Source organism: Acomys russatus, chromosome 2 (assembly GCF_903995435.1).
Source record: "Acomys russatus chromosome 2, mAcoRus1.1, whole genome shotgun sequence".
Classification (NCBI taxonomy): domain Eukaryota; kingdom Metazoa; phylum Chordata; class Mammalia; order Rodentia; family Muridae; genus Acomys; species Acomys russatus.
This window is the reverse complement of record NC_067138.1, coordinates 3,469,137-3,482,619: the sequence shown is the minus strand read 5'-3', so window position 1 is coordinate 3,482,619 and position 13,483 is coordinate 3,469,137. Positions and strand designations below refer to the sequence as shown.

Genomic DNA, 13,483 nt, shown 5'->3' with positions numbered 1-13,483 from the left:
TAACATTGCATTGAAACTGACACATAAAACCTAAGAATCGTGGTGTAGTGACGCACACCTGTCATCCCAGCCCTTAGGAAGGTCACATCATGTCTTCAAAGCCAGTCTGGCCAACCTAGCAAGGTCCTGTCTGAAAAAGGAGGGAAAGGCTTAGAAATAAGAAGGGGTGTGGGGAGGGGAGGCCTGAGGGTGGGGCTGGGAGGGGGAAAGGGGGCCTGGGATCAGGCTGTAAAATAATTAAATGAATAAATAAATGAATAAAGAAATAAAAGAAAAATATTAAAAGAGAAATAATATCCCAAAAAGACTGTTTTAAGTGGGAAAAAATGGATTCAAGACTATGTCCCTTGTTTAATCAGAAGAGACATAGCAGCACATCCTTTAAGAGCACAGAAGAACCTGGTAGATCTTTAAATCTTTGTCATTTCATAGAATTATGGATATCAGGAGTGGGCAAGTGTGTGTGTGTGTGTGTGTGTGTGTGTGTGTGTGTGTGTGTGTGTGTGTGTGAGAGAAAGAGAGAGAGAGAGAGAGAGAGAGAGAGAGAGAGAGAGAACAATTAACGAAATAAGAGGTCAGAGGTCATTAATTTGAAAGAAAAGGGGAAGGGGATGACGACATAATATTTTCATTTGAAAAAATACAAAATAAATAAATGGTAGGAAATTTTAAATTGACAAATTTTCTCCCAAAAAGTTTTTATCTCATATGTACTTACTTGTTAGCAATACACTTCCTGTATCTTTTTCATGTTATATAATGTATAGCTAGTTACATCTAAGTATTATATTGGGTATATATACATATATATAATTAATATGTAAATGAAATATATAATTACAAATAAATAGTATATGTTGAAGAAATATAATTTATACTTTGTTTTAAAGCTTTTACTCTTCAGTTCTAAAGATAACACCACTCTTCTCATGCACTGAGTAAGAATAACTTTTGATATCTTAAGTAGCTCAGAATTTTTGAGAGTACAAGATCATATGTTGGGCAATTTTTTCCAAACACCACATTAAATTAAGCTATATATGCAAGTTGGGAGGGGACAAAAATGAATCAGAACTAGATTCTACCCTTAAATAACTCATAGTCTAGCTAGCTAGAGAGAGGCTCCCCACGGAGGTGATGCATCTACAGATGTTCACCATGACTTGAAAGGCAGATAGCAGCCTGGGAATCTGCAGAAAATCCTGGAGAATGTCTTGCCAGAAATTCAAAGAAAACTGTGGCAAAGCTAGGAAGGTGCTGTTACAGGATCCTCCTCTTTGTTTTGTTTTCTTTTGTTTGTTAATGATACTCCTTGGTGTGATGCTCCAATTCAGAAATACGTTGTTGTTTATTTTCATTCATGGGACTCAACTTCTAAGTCCAAGACACAAGAACTGATCCTCATGGTAAGACAAATCCTTTAAGGAAAAAATAAAGCGAAAAGAAGCCAACAGTGCTCATGTGTTGTAGACAGATTCGTTGGGCGGCCCTCCAAGACACAAGACACAGAGAGCCCCCACCCCACCAGCAGGACCACGCTCAGTGTGAAGGCTGAACTCACAGGAGAAGAGATTTCTTGACCAGTTAAAGCTAGTGCACACCTTACCTAGATATGCATCAATGGCAGGGTTTGTCCCGGTAGTGGGAAGTCTGTGAGTACCTGTTACATGCTAAGAGGTCTGGCATCTTTCCCCCTCTTCCTCCTCCTCCTCCTCCTCCTCCTCCTCCTCCTTCTCCTTCTCCTCTCCTACCCTTCCTTCCCTTCATTTTGGTTCATGGGCTTCCCTCTCCCCAGCTGCTCATTCTCCTTATAACCTTCTTATTTCTGCTATTCTCTCTGTCTCTCTGTCTCTGTCTCTCTTTCTCTCTGTCTCTGTCTCTCTGTCTCTGTCTCTCTCTTTGTCTCTCTCTTTGTCTCTCTCTGTCTCTCTCTTTGTCTCTCTCTTTGTCTCTCTCTCTCTCTCTCTCTTTCTCTCCTATGCCCTGGCTATTTCCAGTCTACTGGGCCACATTTAGTTTACATTATTCTGTTAGCTCCCTGCTTTGGACTCTTCCAGATGCCTCTGGCTGTTCATTCTCTCTCATATCCACAAATAAAAACAAAACAAAACAAACCTTCTCCTTAACCATACCATGGAGTGGTCGTGTCATCAGATTATACAGTATTCAGTTTTACTTCAATAACATACATACACATTTTAAGAAAAGTGACGGTGGAGACGATTACAGCCTGCAGTGCTGAGAGAGGCGTGGCTCATGGGCCAAGGAAGGCTTCCGGAAAGGACTGGCACTGAGGCTGAGCTTTGGAAAAGAGGGTAAGAGAAGAGGATGCTTGTGCCAACCACCTCACATCCTGGACTCGGGTGAACCTTCGAACCATGCCCAGCCTTCTCTCCCCGGGGCTGACATGTCAGCTCATCCTGCTTTCTCAGGTTCTGCACTTGACTACTCGACATTCATGCATCACAGGGCCAGCTGTCTGAACTGTAGTTCCTGTGTTTCTGATGCCCTGCGATGGAGCCCTAAGGAATGCTGGGAGAGACTTCCCCCTCCCAGAAATAGCTAATTCCTGAAAAGGATAGCTTATTTAAGAGTATGCCTTTCATGTGCAAACCAGCCCAAAACCTGTGCAAAACCCTGTCTTTACTATCTGTTTTTGTTTGTTTGTTTGTTTGTTTGTTTGAAACAGAGTTTCTCTCTGTAGCTCTGACTGTCCTGGAACTTCTTTGTAGACCAGGCTGACCTTGAACTCAGAGATCCACTTGCCTCTGCTTTCCAAATGCTGGGATTAAAGGCACCTGCTACCGCCACCCAGCCATTACCCTTTATCTCATTCATCAGGTCAATTTCTTCTACCTTAAAGATCCAGCTTTGAGACAACTAGAACGACTACTATTCCCTCAGCTCAAGCCCACAGGAGCCACTCAGTTCAGCCGTCTAGGCTGTCATTCTGCCCTGCCTTAGTTTTCAAAGCAAACAAAGAAACAAACAAAAAAGCTGCACCCGTTTAAAAAACAAAACAAAACAAAAATCCCAACAACAACAAAACAGAAAAGACCAGAGCTCTGCACACACACACACACACACACACACACACACCACCACCACCACCACCACCACCACCACCACCACATCCCTGCTTTCTCCGTGCTCCTCTTGCGCCCTCCCTACCTGCCGAGCCAGACCTCCAGTTTCCTAGAACTGTAATAACACTGAACGTCTTTCAGTGGTTCTGACCTCTCTTGCGTTGTTGGTTATTCACTTCTACAAATTAAAAGCAACCTCAGTCAATCTTGGCACAGCATTCAGTAGAAGCTAGTAACATTTTCTTGGCTTTTATGGAATATCAGTTATTCTGGTAACTAAAAAGCCCTGAGAACTTAGAATACTGTTTTAAACTCTGGTTCTCCCTTACTCTATCAAAAAACAAAACCAAAAAACAAAAACAAACAAACAAAAAAAACAAACAAACGAAAAACATAGGAGCTGCTTAACCACAAACTACAGTTGTTCTCAAGGTCAATTCTGGTTGAATTTCCTAGATGAGCCCCAGGTAGGAATTTTCCAGGAAATTGACTGAGCAGTTGTCCTCAGGATATAGGAGGCAGGGAAGCACAGCAGGCTCCAAAGGGCAACTAATAAAGCCGCCTTCTTTGCTGGATTCTCTGCTTGAATCAGACCCTTCCTAGGGCCTGGAACAAAAGTGCACAGTAGATGCCTCTCACCTTTGCATCCTGGGATCAGTCTCTGCCTGTGTGTGCGCCAGGTGTGTGAGCTGGGAAATGCCTATTGACAGCCCACAGTTTCCAGGAAGAAAGGAGAAAGGAGGGCTGTGGTCTATTAATAACCAAAGGGTCCTCTGGCACCAGGACACCTGGCATTTGGCAGCACCTCACTCCTTTCTCCCTTCCCCTGTCAGATTCTGATCTTAAAGCTTTAGGACAGGGTGGCGTCCGTGCTTGTAGGAAAAGGCAGACAGATGAGTAAGATGACCAAATAATAGACATATATTTCTTGCAGGGTGTGTGTGTGTGTGTGTGTGTGTGTGTGTGTGTGTGTGTGTGTGTGTGTGTGTGTGAATAACAAAGTACACAGGACTCGGGGACATTAGGGAGACAGAGAGGCTGGCTCACTGGAAAGCATATTTAGCTTGGTCATGTGTTTTCACACAAGGGTGGCATCAGTAGATCTTTGAAATGCTTAAGAGGAGTCGCCAATCTCCATTTTAATGTGAATGATACAAATTCCCAACTGTAGCACCCAACTACAAATAACAATTATATAAGCACAACTTGGAAATTAACCTATGAGAAAGAAATAAGGCAATTTCTACCTTAAGAAAGTAAGGAAAATATAGTCATTCTCCACAAAACGTTTCTTGCAATATTGGGGTCCAGTATTTGTAAGTAGGCGGTGTGCAGGCATCTTGTTTGTCCACTATGTTGTATAAACTAAGGATCGAGTGGAAAGTGACATGAAATGGAGACGGAGCTATAGAGTGGTCTCCAAGCATATCGGAAATGACCTTCTCGCCTCAGGAAAGGTCACACTGCCATGTAACCTAACTTCTCCATGAGCCATATGACCTCCTTGAGAATCCATGTAAGTCTCAGCTTGTTTTCAGACACACGTGGAAGTACACTCATCAGATTTGCACACAGCTCCCGAGAGGCTGGGAAACACTGGAAGGCCTGAGTCTACCCCAGGCCCTGAAGTGCTGACTCAGAAGTAGACAGAACTAAAAACCAAGCCGATGAAGAAGAGAATGATGGGCCACACAGAGGGAAACAGTCACAGGTCCTTTCTATTTGCAGAAAAATATGGTTTCAAAAGGCTGCTAGGAGTCTTAGGCCTCCTCTAAGGCCTCACTGTCTACACAGATGGTGAGGAAGCTGTGGAAAATGCTATGCTCTCAGATGAGCATCACCTTGGGAAGATGACTCCAAGGAAGCCTAGACCTGCAACCTCATGTGCAAAGAATCATGGGAGAAAAGGCTTCTTTGTGACGTAACTGTTGATATTTACTTCATTTCCAAAACTTACTTATGTAAACTCAAGTGAATCTTCCATTAAAGTGTCAGGAAAAAGGAGAGGGTTGACCAGGCTAGCACCAGCCAGGTGTGTGAGGTGAGAAATGCCTATGATGGGTGCTAAACACCAGCGCTACACTGCTGTCATGATGGGACTCCTTCAGGAGCCCTGAGTCCATGGAGGGCCCTGAGCCCAGAGCCCTGAGCCCAACCGTCAACTCCAGAGCCTATGCATGGCTTACTCGGGATCGAGTGCAGAAACATACCCTGCTATAAGCGACCACTCATTGGCCACGACAGTGTGCACCTCGATTGTTCTGTGCCTTAATGTTCAAATGTGTAAGATGGAATGACAGCGATCATAGAACTGAATCCAAGGCACAGAGCCCCAGGGGTAAGGAAACAGATGCCTTCCCTCCTCCCAAAGGAGCATGCCATGGCTGGAGTAAATCTGCTGGGAAAGCAGTGGTGTTGCCTGGCTATTTTACAGACAGCCTGCTGTTGTGGACACCAGTGGAGGTCTACTGGTTCCAGTTATTCCATACCATCCCCTTCCTTTTAAAGTGTGTGAACTGAAGCGCTGGTTTCTTTCTTTCTTTTCTTTTCTTTTCTTTTTTTTTTTTTTTTTTTTTTTTTTTTTTTTTTTTTTTAGCAGAAACCAAGACTCTTTATCACTATTTGGTGTATCCTTATTGAGACCCAAACATATAGATTTCCTCGGGCTTTTTAATTGAGGAAGCAATTTTAAACTCTGTCAACATCAGCCTTATTAACCCAGATGGTGTTAATTTGCACAGCTCTACTTAGCATCAGTGTGTTCCTGTGCATTAAGCAGTAGCTGCCTTCTTATTCCAAGCCTCACTGTTGCCCACTCGTAAGATACACACTGTGCTAGCAGCAGCCTGCATAGTACGGCTAGGAGCTCATAGAGCTGAATTGAAATCTCTTGGAAGGTACAATAATGTAGTCTACAGATGCCTGTATCCCACACATCTGTACACATCTGTATGTATCCAGAGGGTCAGGAGCATTAAGAAACAATACAACTCACACTGTGATTCAGTGTCACTGTGCTCTCACATTGTTTCCGAGTAAACGCCATTCCTGACAGTCACCTGTAATTGATGATTCTTCCTTGGCCAGCAGATTCTATTGTTTTTATTTGTAATGAAACAGGGAGCCCAATTCTCAGCAACACCTTAGGGTCTCTTAGAGGCTATTTTATAAAATTAAGGCTTTTCTTCTATTAAAAAAAGGGGGAAGGCTTTCTAAGTGCAAAAGTCTGAAGTAAGCCTGGCTTAGTAATTAACTGGGAGGCATTAGTCTGCATACATTCTTACTGCTTAATGAGCGGGTAAAGATAAACTGACACTGCTAAGCATGCAGTATCCACAAGTCTGTGTTCAAACGGCTTTATATATGCAGGGACCTTTCTATTTGTATTGTCACAACCAACTTTGCAGAGTGGTGCTGCTATTAATTCTTGCAGTGCAATGAAAGCAAGTTTGAGGTCGTTGTAAACCTCGCTCTGCCTCTTAGGAGTGAGGTGAGCAGAGTGTCAGGTCCCTCCTCCCTAAGATGGAGAAATGCGGTGCCCACTGCAGCCAGATCCCTTCCACTAAGCGTGCAGGAGCATGCAGGGAGCCATCAAGCTCAAAAAGGCAGTTCCCCTGGGATCTCTCGACCTAAACCTTGAGGAGTGTACGGGGTTGGAGAGGGTGGGGCACATATGCACACACCACACACATGTACGTGTGCGTGTGTCTGGGTGTCTGTGTGAAGTGCATGTATTTGAATTATTCACCTAACTCTCAAATACACACCCCTGTATTTCTACCCTTCCCTTTCCCCCCGCCCCAGGCCTCCCTTGTCCACTCTTCTGCCCACTCCCTTTCATCTTCCCAAGCAAAGGTTATTTCCTTTCAGGCTGCCAACTTCCTTTCCCTATTTCTGTGACACAAAGAACATGACAGCTGTAAGAAGTCACTGGGCCTTGTGGAAGGCTGGACCAGTATTACAAATGTTTTTCTCTTTAAAACTTTAGTTTGATTTTTTTGTTTGTTTGTTTGTTTGTTTGTTGTTTTGTTTTGGTTTGGTTTTGTTGTTGTTCCTTGGAGAGACTGCATATGAATGTACCACAATCCAGCTAATGTGAACCCTGTTGGCCTGAGATAAAGACTTGTGTCTGCCAACTCCCAGCCAGCCCGTTTCAAGACCAGGAAGTGACGACCAGCACCAATACCCTAAGAGGGGCTGATGATTACACGTGTGACTCCTTTTGGTTCCACTCAATTACTGCAATCACCTTGTTTTTCTAAGAATCGACACACAATTTTCCATGCCTGTTTTCCTTCTTGGTCTTTGTCTGCTTATTGGCTAGAAAAATCAATGTATGCACTCCACTCGTACACCTCATGAATCTGAGAAAACTGAGGAAAGTAGCACTTCTGTGGCACAATTCCTATAACTGCTTAAAGGTGTAGTTGCTCACTGTCACTGTGGTTTTGTTTTCCATTCTGTGGCAGACATCAAAGCAGGGAGGGTCCCAGCACCCAGGCCACTTTCTCTGCGTTAAGCTCTACACGGACTCACTTTCAAAACCCTGAAAGGCAGGCGCTGTCCTCTCTCTGTAGCTGAGGAGACTGAGAAGCATTGTCAAATAGGAATTGGAAAGGAATGAAATCACTTCGTAGCAAAAGAGATGCGTGAGTTAAAGTGGAAATGCTGTGGGCTTCCCTTCGAATAAGGCTGAACTCACGCACGAGGCCCTCACCAACTGAGTACCCAAGAAGGCTTCGCCTAGTGAGAGCTCAGGTTTTTGTCATCTCTCAAATATGATCAATAATTCCTATTGCATGCAGGCTACTGTAAGAGTCACTGTGAAGAAAAGACCACAGAGACCTCCACGCATGCTCGTGCCCTTCCCTCCCACATTTAGCAGATAGAAGAAACTCTACATGTCGGACAATTTGGGTATATTATTATATATCTCAGTCAACTGGCCTTTCAGGGTAGAGTTGACTTATGTGTGCCGACCAACTTTGAAAATATGTATTTATTATACAGATGCCCTTCAGGGCTATTATACCTTTATGGAGACCTATGGCTTATATGTCTTGGCTCACAGACCATTGGCCCAAGTAATCGCTGAAAACTGATAAGAGTGCATTTTGTCAACCTGATGTCCTGCATGAGCACTAAGTCTTTGCACTACAAATCTTCTTGCAGGAACAAAAACATAACAAAAACTAAAAAAAGAAAAAAGAAACCCACCTCATTCCAGCAGCAGATTTTTAAATGTCTGCTGTCTTTTGGAATAGTAATAAAAAGCCAACTCCAGTAACCATCCCTTTTCCAGAGGTTTTGCAGAAGCCTGTGGGGACTACACATGTGTGCATGTGTGCATGTGTACATGTGCGCATGTTTGCATGTGCGATCCTCCGGCTGAAGCCACATGTCCCAGGCAAGCTCACATCCTCGAAAAATAACAGCTTAAAATAGGAATGCTGACACCACCTTAACTCAGACAGCACAAATGCAGGGCTGTAATTTTCTATGCTACTTCGTCTCCTGGTACAAAAACCTCTGCTGCTCAGGGGAATTCTTCATCTAGTCTGAGGAAGAAAGAAAAAAAAATATTCTCTCAAGGATGTAATAAGTTAACAAACCAAATTAGTATGTGGTGGGGTCTGTGGCTCTTATCATCATCCACATTAACCTCAGGGCTCTCCAGGGCTAATATCTTTAGTTGTGCTGTTTCTTGCTTGCTGTCTCCAGACCACTAACCTTATTTCTCTGTTTCTCTATGGGAGAATTGAAAGCTCTGGTCTTGCCAAATCTCTCTCTCTCTCTCTCTCTCTCTCTCTCTCTCTCTCTCTCTCTCTCTCTCTCTCTCTCTCTCTCTCTCTCTCTCTCTCTCTCTCTCTCTCTCTCTCTCTCTCTCTCTCTCTCTCATTTTCATTCTCTTTGGTAGAGCTCAGCCCTCGGTTTCCAAGGTCAAATAAGCTAAGCCCCTACCAAGAGAAGCTTACATCTGACTGACACAAAAAGGGGCTACACTTTTTAGCGGACCCTTTGCACCCGCATCATTAAAATACTTCGCCATTAGAAATGCAACTTCCTTTTATGCACGCGAGGTCGTCTTGAAGAGAAGTAACGCATGGAGCAGCAGCGCCACCTACTGGCTCGCTCATAGCAGCAACCTGCTCTTTGGGGCAGCATTGTCTGAGGATCGGCCTAGATTGTAAGCAATACCTCACCTCAGTGTGGAATACTGATGCTCACGCGAGGGCCAAAACCATGCCACATTAATATTCGTTATTTCCCCCTCTCCAGTGGTTTTATTTATCCAGGGTCCATTTTTTTCACATAGAAGAGGCAAATCTGAAACACAAACTGTTTCCTGTAAATCCCTGAATGGCATCTTCTCCAAGATCCTGTGGGCACTGCTGTTCAACTTAATATGTATTCAATCCCTACAAGCTTACCAAGGGTCTGTCTGCACAGTGGACGCCATGGCATATTGTCAGCTTCTGTGTCTGTACATAGAGGCAAACGATAGTTCGCTAAGTAGTTTTCACCTCTGGCAGAAAAATCTGCTTTCCCTTAACTCATAGGGAAACTGCCTGATAAAACACCACATCACTGGGCTGCATGAACAGCTAAGCAGTCCAAAGCACATACTACTCTTCCAGAGGACCAGAGTTCAGTTTCCAGCATCAGCACCTAAAACTCCAGCTTAAGGGAAACCTGATGTTCTCTTCTGTGCTCTACAGTGCCTGTACTCACACATGCGCGCACACGCACACACACACACACACACACACACACACACACACACACACTTAAAAATAAATTTAAATTTAAAACTTTTAAAATTATACCACATCACAGCTCATAAAACATCACAAAGGAAGCATGCGTGTGGCAGGGTGGATGGCTCAGTGATTGACTGGACGCGGTCGATGCCGTTGCCAAGGAAACCAACGTAATAAATGCACCACCACCACCCCAAGAGAAAGTTTACAGATGCTCTGCATCCTGTGGAGGGAGAACTAATATTTACATATGCAAAGCGCCTTTAGGGATATGTGCTATCCCCCTGAATTAGTAAGCTAGTCGAGGAGAACATTGTGGTCCCCATTCACAAAGAAACCAAGGCCCCTGGTGATGATCAGACTCCTGCCTAAGGAAACTCCCGAGCCAGTAAATGATAAGCTGAGGGTTCAGCTCGGATCTGTCAGACGTGTGTGATGTCTCAGCACTGTGCTCGCTTGACTCTTGGGGACCAGTCCCTTAGTGACAAGGAGGACACCATGAGGAGGGTTAAAGATGCTCTGAAAGCGTCATCTGTTTCTTCAGGAATAACTCCACGGGCCTGCTCCAAGATGATAAATAACATCACCTTCATCAGTGACAGGAAAAGAATACACCAGACAGCAGCAGCAACACCACAGTCACTTAGAACACACCCTCCCTAGAAGAGAGATCACAGCACATTCCTAAGACCTACAGGTAGGGTCATTCAGCTCTACCTGCCCGTTGCTCGGTGTCACCGTGGTAACCATGTTCTCTGTCCTCAGGAACAGAAGTAACATGTCTCTCTTGAAGATCATAAGCCAGTTATTTTCCTCGTTTCTTCTATCCAGTCTCTGCCTCCCCCCCCCCCACCCCTGGCAAAGCTTTCCTCAGACTCGTGGTCTCAGATGGTGTTCATGATTCAGCCCTCCTCCTGTGTAACTGGGACTACTGTGAGATCACTGACCTGGCTGGGTGACGGTATCCTTGAAGTGAGTAAAGATAAGCCCATCTGGCAACCAGAATCATCCCTGCTACTTTTGGGTCACCAGCAACTTCCACCTGTAAAAATCCAATGATTAATGCTTTGTTCTCAGCAGCTCAGGAGACATGGTGCTCTGAGGTTACAAGGCATTAGTCAAGGATGAAGCTACCACAGCCTTTGAGAGAACCTAGCCCTCTTGGTGGATGGCAAGCCTTAGAATACACCGTTGCTTCCATATTATAAGATGAGGCAAGTATAAATATGAAAATTGCAGTAGAAAGTTGGCATGGTGGCTCATGCCTTCAATCTCTGCCTTTGGGAGGCAGAGGCGGATTGCTCTCTGGGTTGGAGGCCAGCCTGGTCTGCAGAGAGAGTTCCAGTATACCAAAGCTAAACAGAGAACCTTTGCCTTGAAAGGAAACAAAACAATTACAGTAGGAGATCAGGACAAACATAAACACCAGCAGCTCACCCAAATGGATATTTTTCATGGTTTGGTTTATTTCCTTTGTATATTTATGTATGAAAGAGATAAGTTAATATTTCCTTTAGACTAGGTCTCACTCTGTAGCTCAGAATAGCTTCAAACTCACGCCATCCTCCTACCTCAGCTTCCCCCTAGTGCTAGATGGCAGGTGTCTGCTACCACACCTTGCTAGGTATGTATGTATGTGTATATATATATATATCTGTGATAGATAGATAGATAGATAGATAGATAGATAGATAGATAGATAGATATGTATACGCTGGGCACATATGTGTTTCTGCCTGTTCTTTTGTATTCTATGCATATATACAAATATGCCTATACATATGGCATTTGCGGAAGGATCCAAGATGGCGGCATCTAACACACACCGTGTTTGAGCAGCAGGCCAGCAGCGCACATTCAGCAACCCAAAGATTGATCTGAGACCCATACAACAACAGCACCAGGAACCCACAGGTGAGAGGGCTCCAAAGAGTGTGAAACGCAGTCGCGGTAAAGACCCAGGTCCCCACGGGACTGAAGGCTAGAGCCACACATCTGACGGGCAAGCAGCCACCCAGATCCTGGGCATCCATGCATCCCTAGGCGCTGGCTAATTTTCCCAGGGCACAGAAACAGCCTCTGCCCCCAAAAAACTCTAGGGTCGGTGGGTCATAGCACTGAGCGGATGCCACAAACTAGAGCACTAGTGGATCTGACTACAGACCACCTAGAAAACCCATCTGTAATTCCGGCTAGCCAAACATATGGCATTTGCTAGATAAGAAAAACATTTTAACTTTAAAGTAAACTCTACAGTTCATGTCAAAGAAAGGACAGGGCTTTTTTTTTTTTAAATCAATTTTTACATTTAGCATAGGAAATAAGACCTCCCCTATTTTCTCCCCCCGCCCCCTCCCTAACCAATCTGACACTGCAGTTTATGGGATGATGGAAAATTATTAAACAAGAAGGGGATGTGGAGTTTATGAAGGCAACAAAAAGACATAAGCAGACAAAAGGGAACCAGGGAAAAAAGGCAGGGAATCATTGTAAGGGCAGAAAGCTACCGAGGGTACCAAGAGCATTAAATCCAGTCAGCTCACCCACATGTGTAATTTTAAGGGATGAAATGGTAGAAGAGATGATTTCCTTCAACAAAGAAGAAGCCAAATCCGAAGACTAAATTCAGGAAAACGCATGCATCCCTTCAGACCAACAGAGATCCAGGGTGCTTCCTAGTTGCATAGTACTTAACTTGGGAGAGTTGAGGTGATTTATTCAAACAGGATGCCTAAACTAACACCTGAGCTCAGGCGCTTGTGGGTACAGTGCTGGCAGGCTTCCGGGCTTGCCCCACAGTGTTCAGAACTAGCTTCTTTGCATGCCTTCCTGGGAGATTCCACAGACAATCCCACCTCCTTGCTCTTCGCATCCGATGGATGTCTGAAGGCTCTGGTCTAGGATTGTTGGAGTAGAAAGAAGAGGTTTGGCTTGCACAGAGCAGTAAGCTGTAACAGGGAGGCCATTGCTTAATGAGACCCTCTAAGAGCTGACTTCCCTCAGCCCTGGTTGCTGGTAACAAAACTTACCCAATGCGGAAATATTTTCTGTGACATGAACACAAACACAGGGACCCTAGTTAAAGAACTCGGCATACAGAATTATTTCCAATCTATCAAACTCTCTGCAGAATTGATTTTACCAAAAGCAAGCCAAGGGATATCCAGGCCTTTCCCTCTACCTTGTCATTTGTACATCCATGTCAAACAAGCCTTAGAACAGATAAGGAGCACGTGCAATGTGCTGCATGTGAGATGCTAAGAGCTTGAGTTCGGATGGTGTAGTGAGGGGAAAAAGAGGCTTAGCAAAGACAGCTGGGAGCTGCATGCTTCTAGAGATACAGGAAAACAAGGACTAAGGTTCCACCCTGTGCCACCCAGCCTCAGAACTCCAAATAAGTAACAGAAATTGGGAAAAGAAAGGCAGTGCAAAGGAAATACGAAGTTTGTTTTCCATTCACTGTTTTCGTTGTAGATGCTTCCAGCGAGGGTACATGGGACTAGTGGAATTAGCCAGGAGTCAGATGAAAGGTGAGATGAAACTGACCAGTCAGAGTCAGCACAGTGGGCTGCAAGGCCTCCACACAGGCCAACTGAAGTCAAAGGAGGGGCCCAGGCCTCGGAAGGAGGGGTGTGA

General features: G+C 44.5%; 1 long non-coding RNA gene across 1 annotated transcript in view; it reads right to left on the bottom strand.

Moving 5' to 3' along the window:
• Positions 1–1,005: 1,005 nt before the first annotated feature.
• LOC127199554 (uncharacterized) overlaps positions 1,006–13,483 on the bottom strand; it is a 59,488-nt gene continuing 47,010 nt past the window's right edge. The window contains exons 2-3 of the long non-coding RNA XR_007831941.1: positions 10,795–10,889; positions 1,006–1,418 (exon numbers count right to left, since the gene is read on the bottom strand). This is a non-coding gene — a long non-coding RNA (uncharacterized LOC127199554). The remainder of the gene's footprint in view (positions 1,419–10,794; positions 10,890–13,483) is intronic.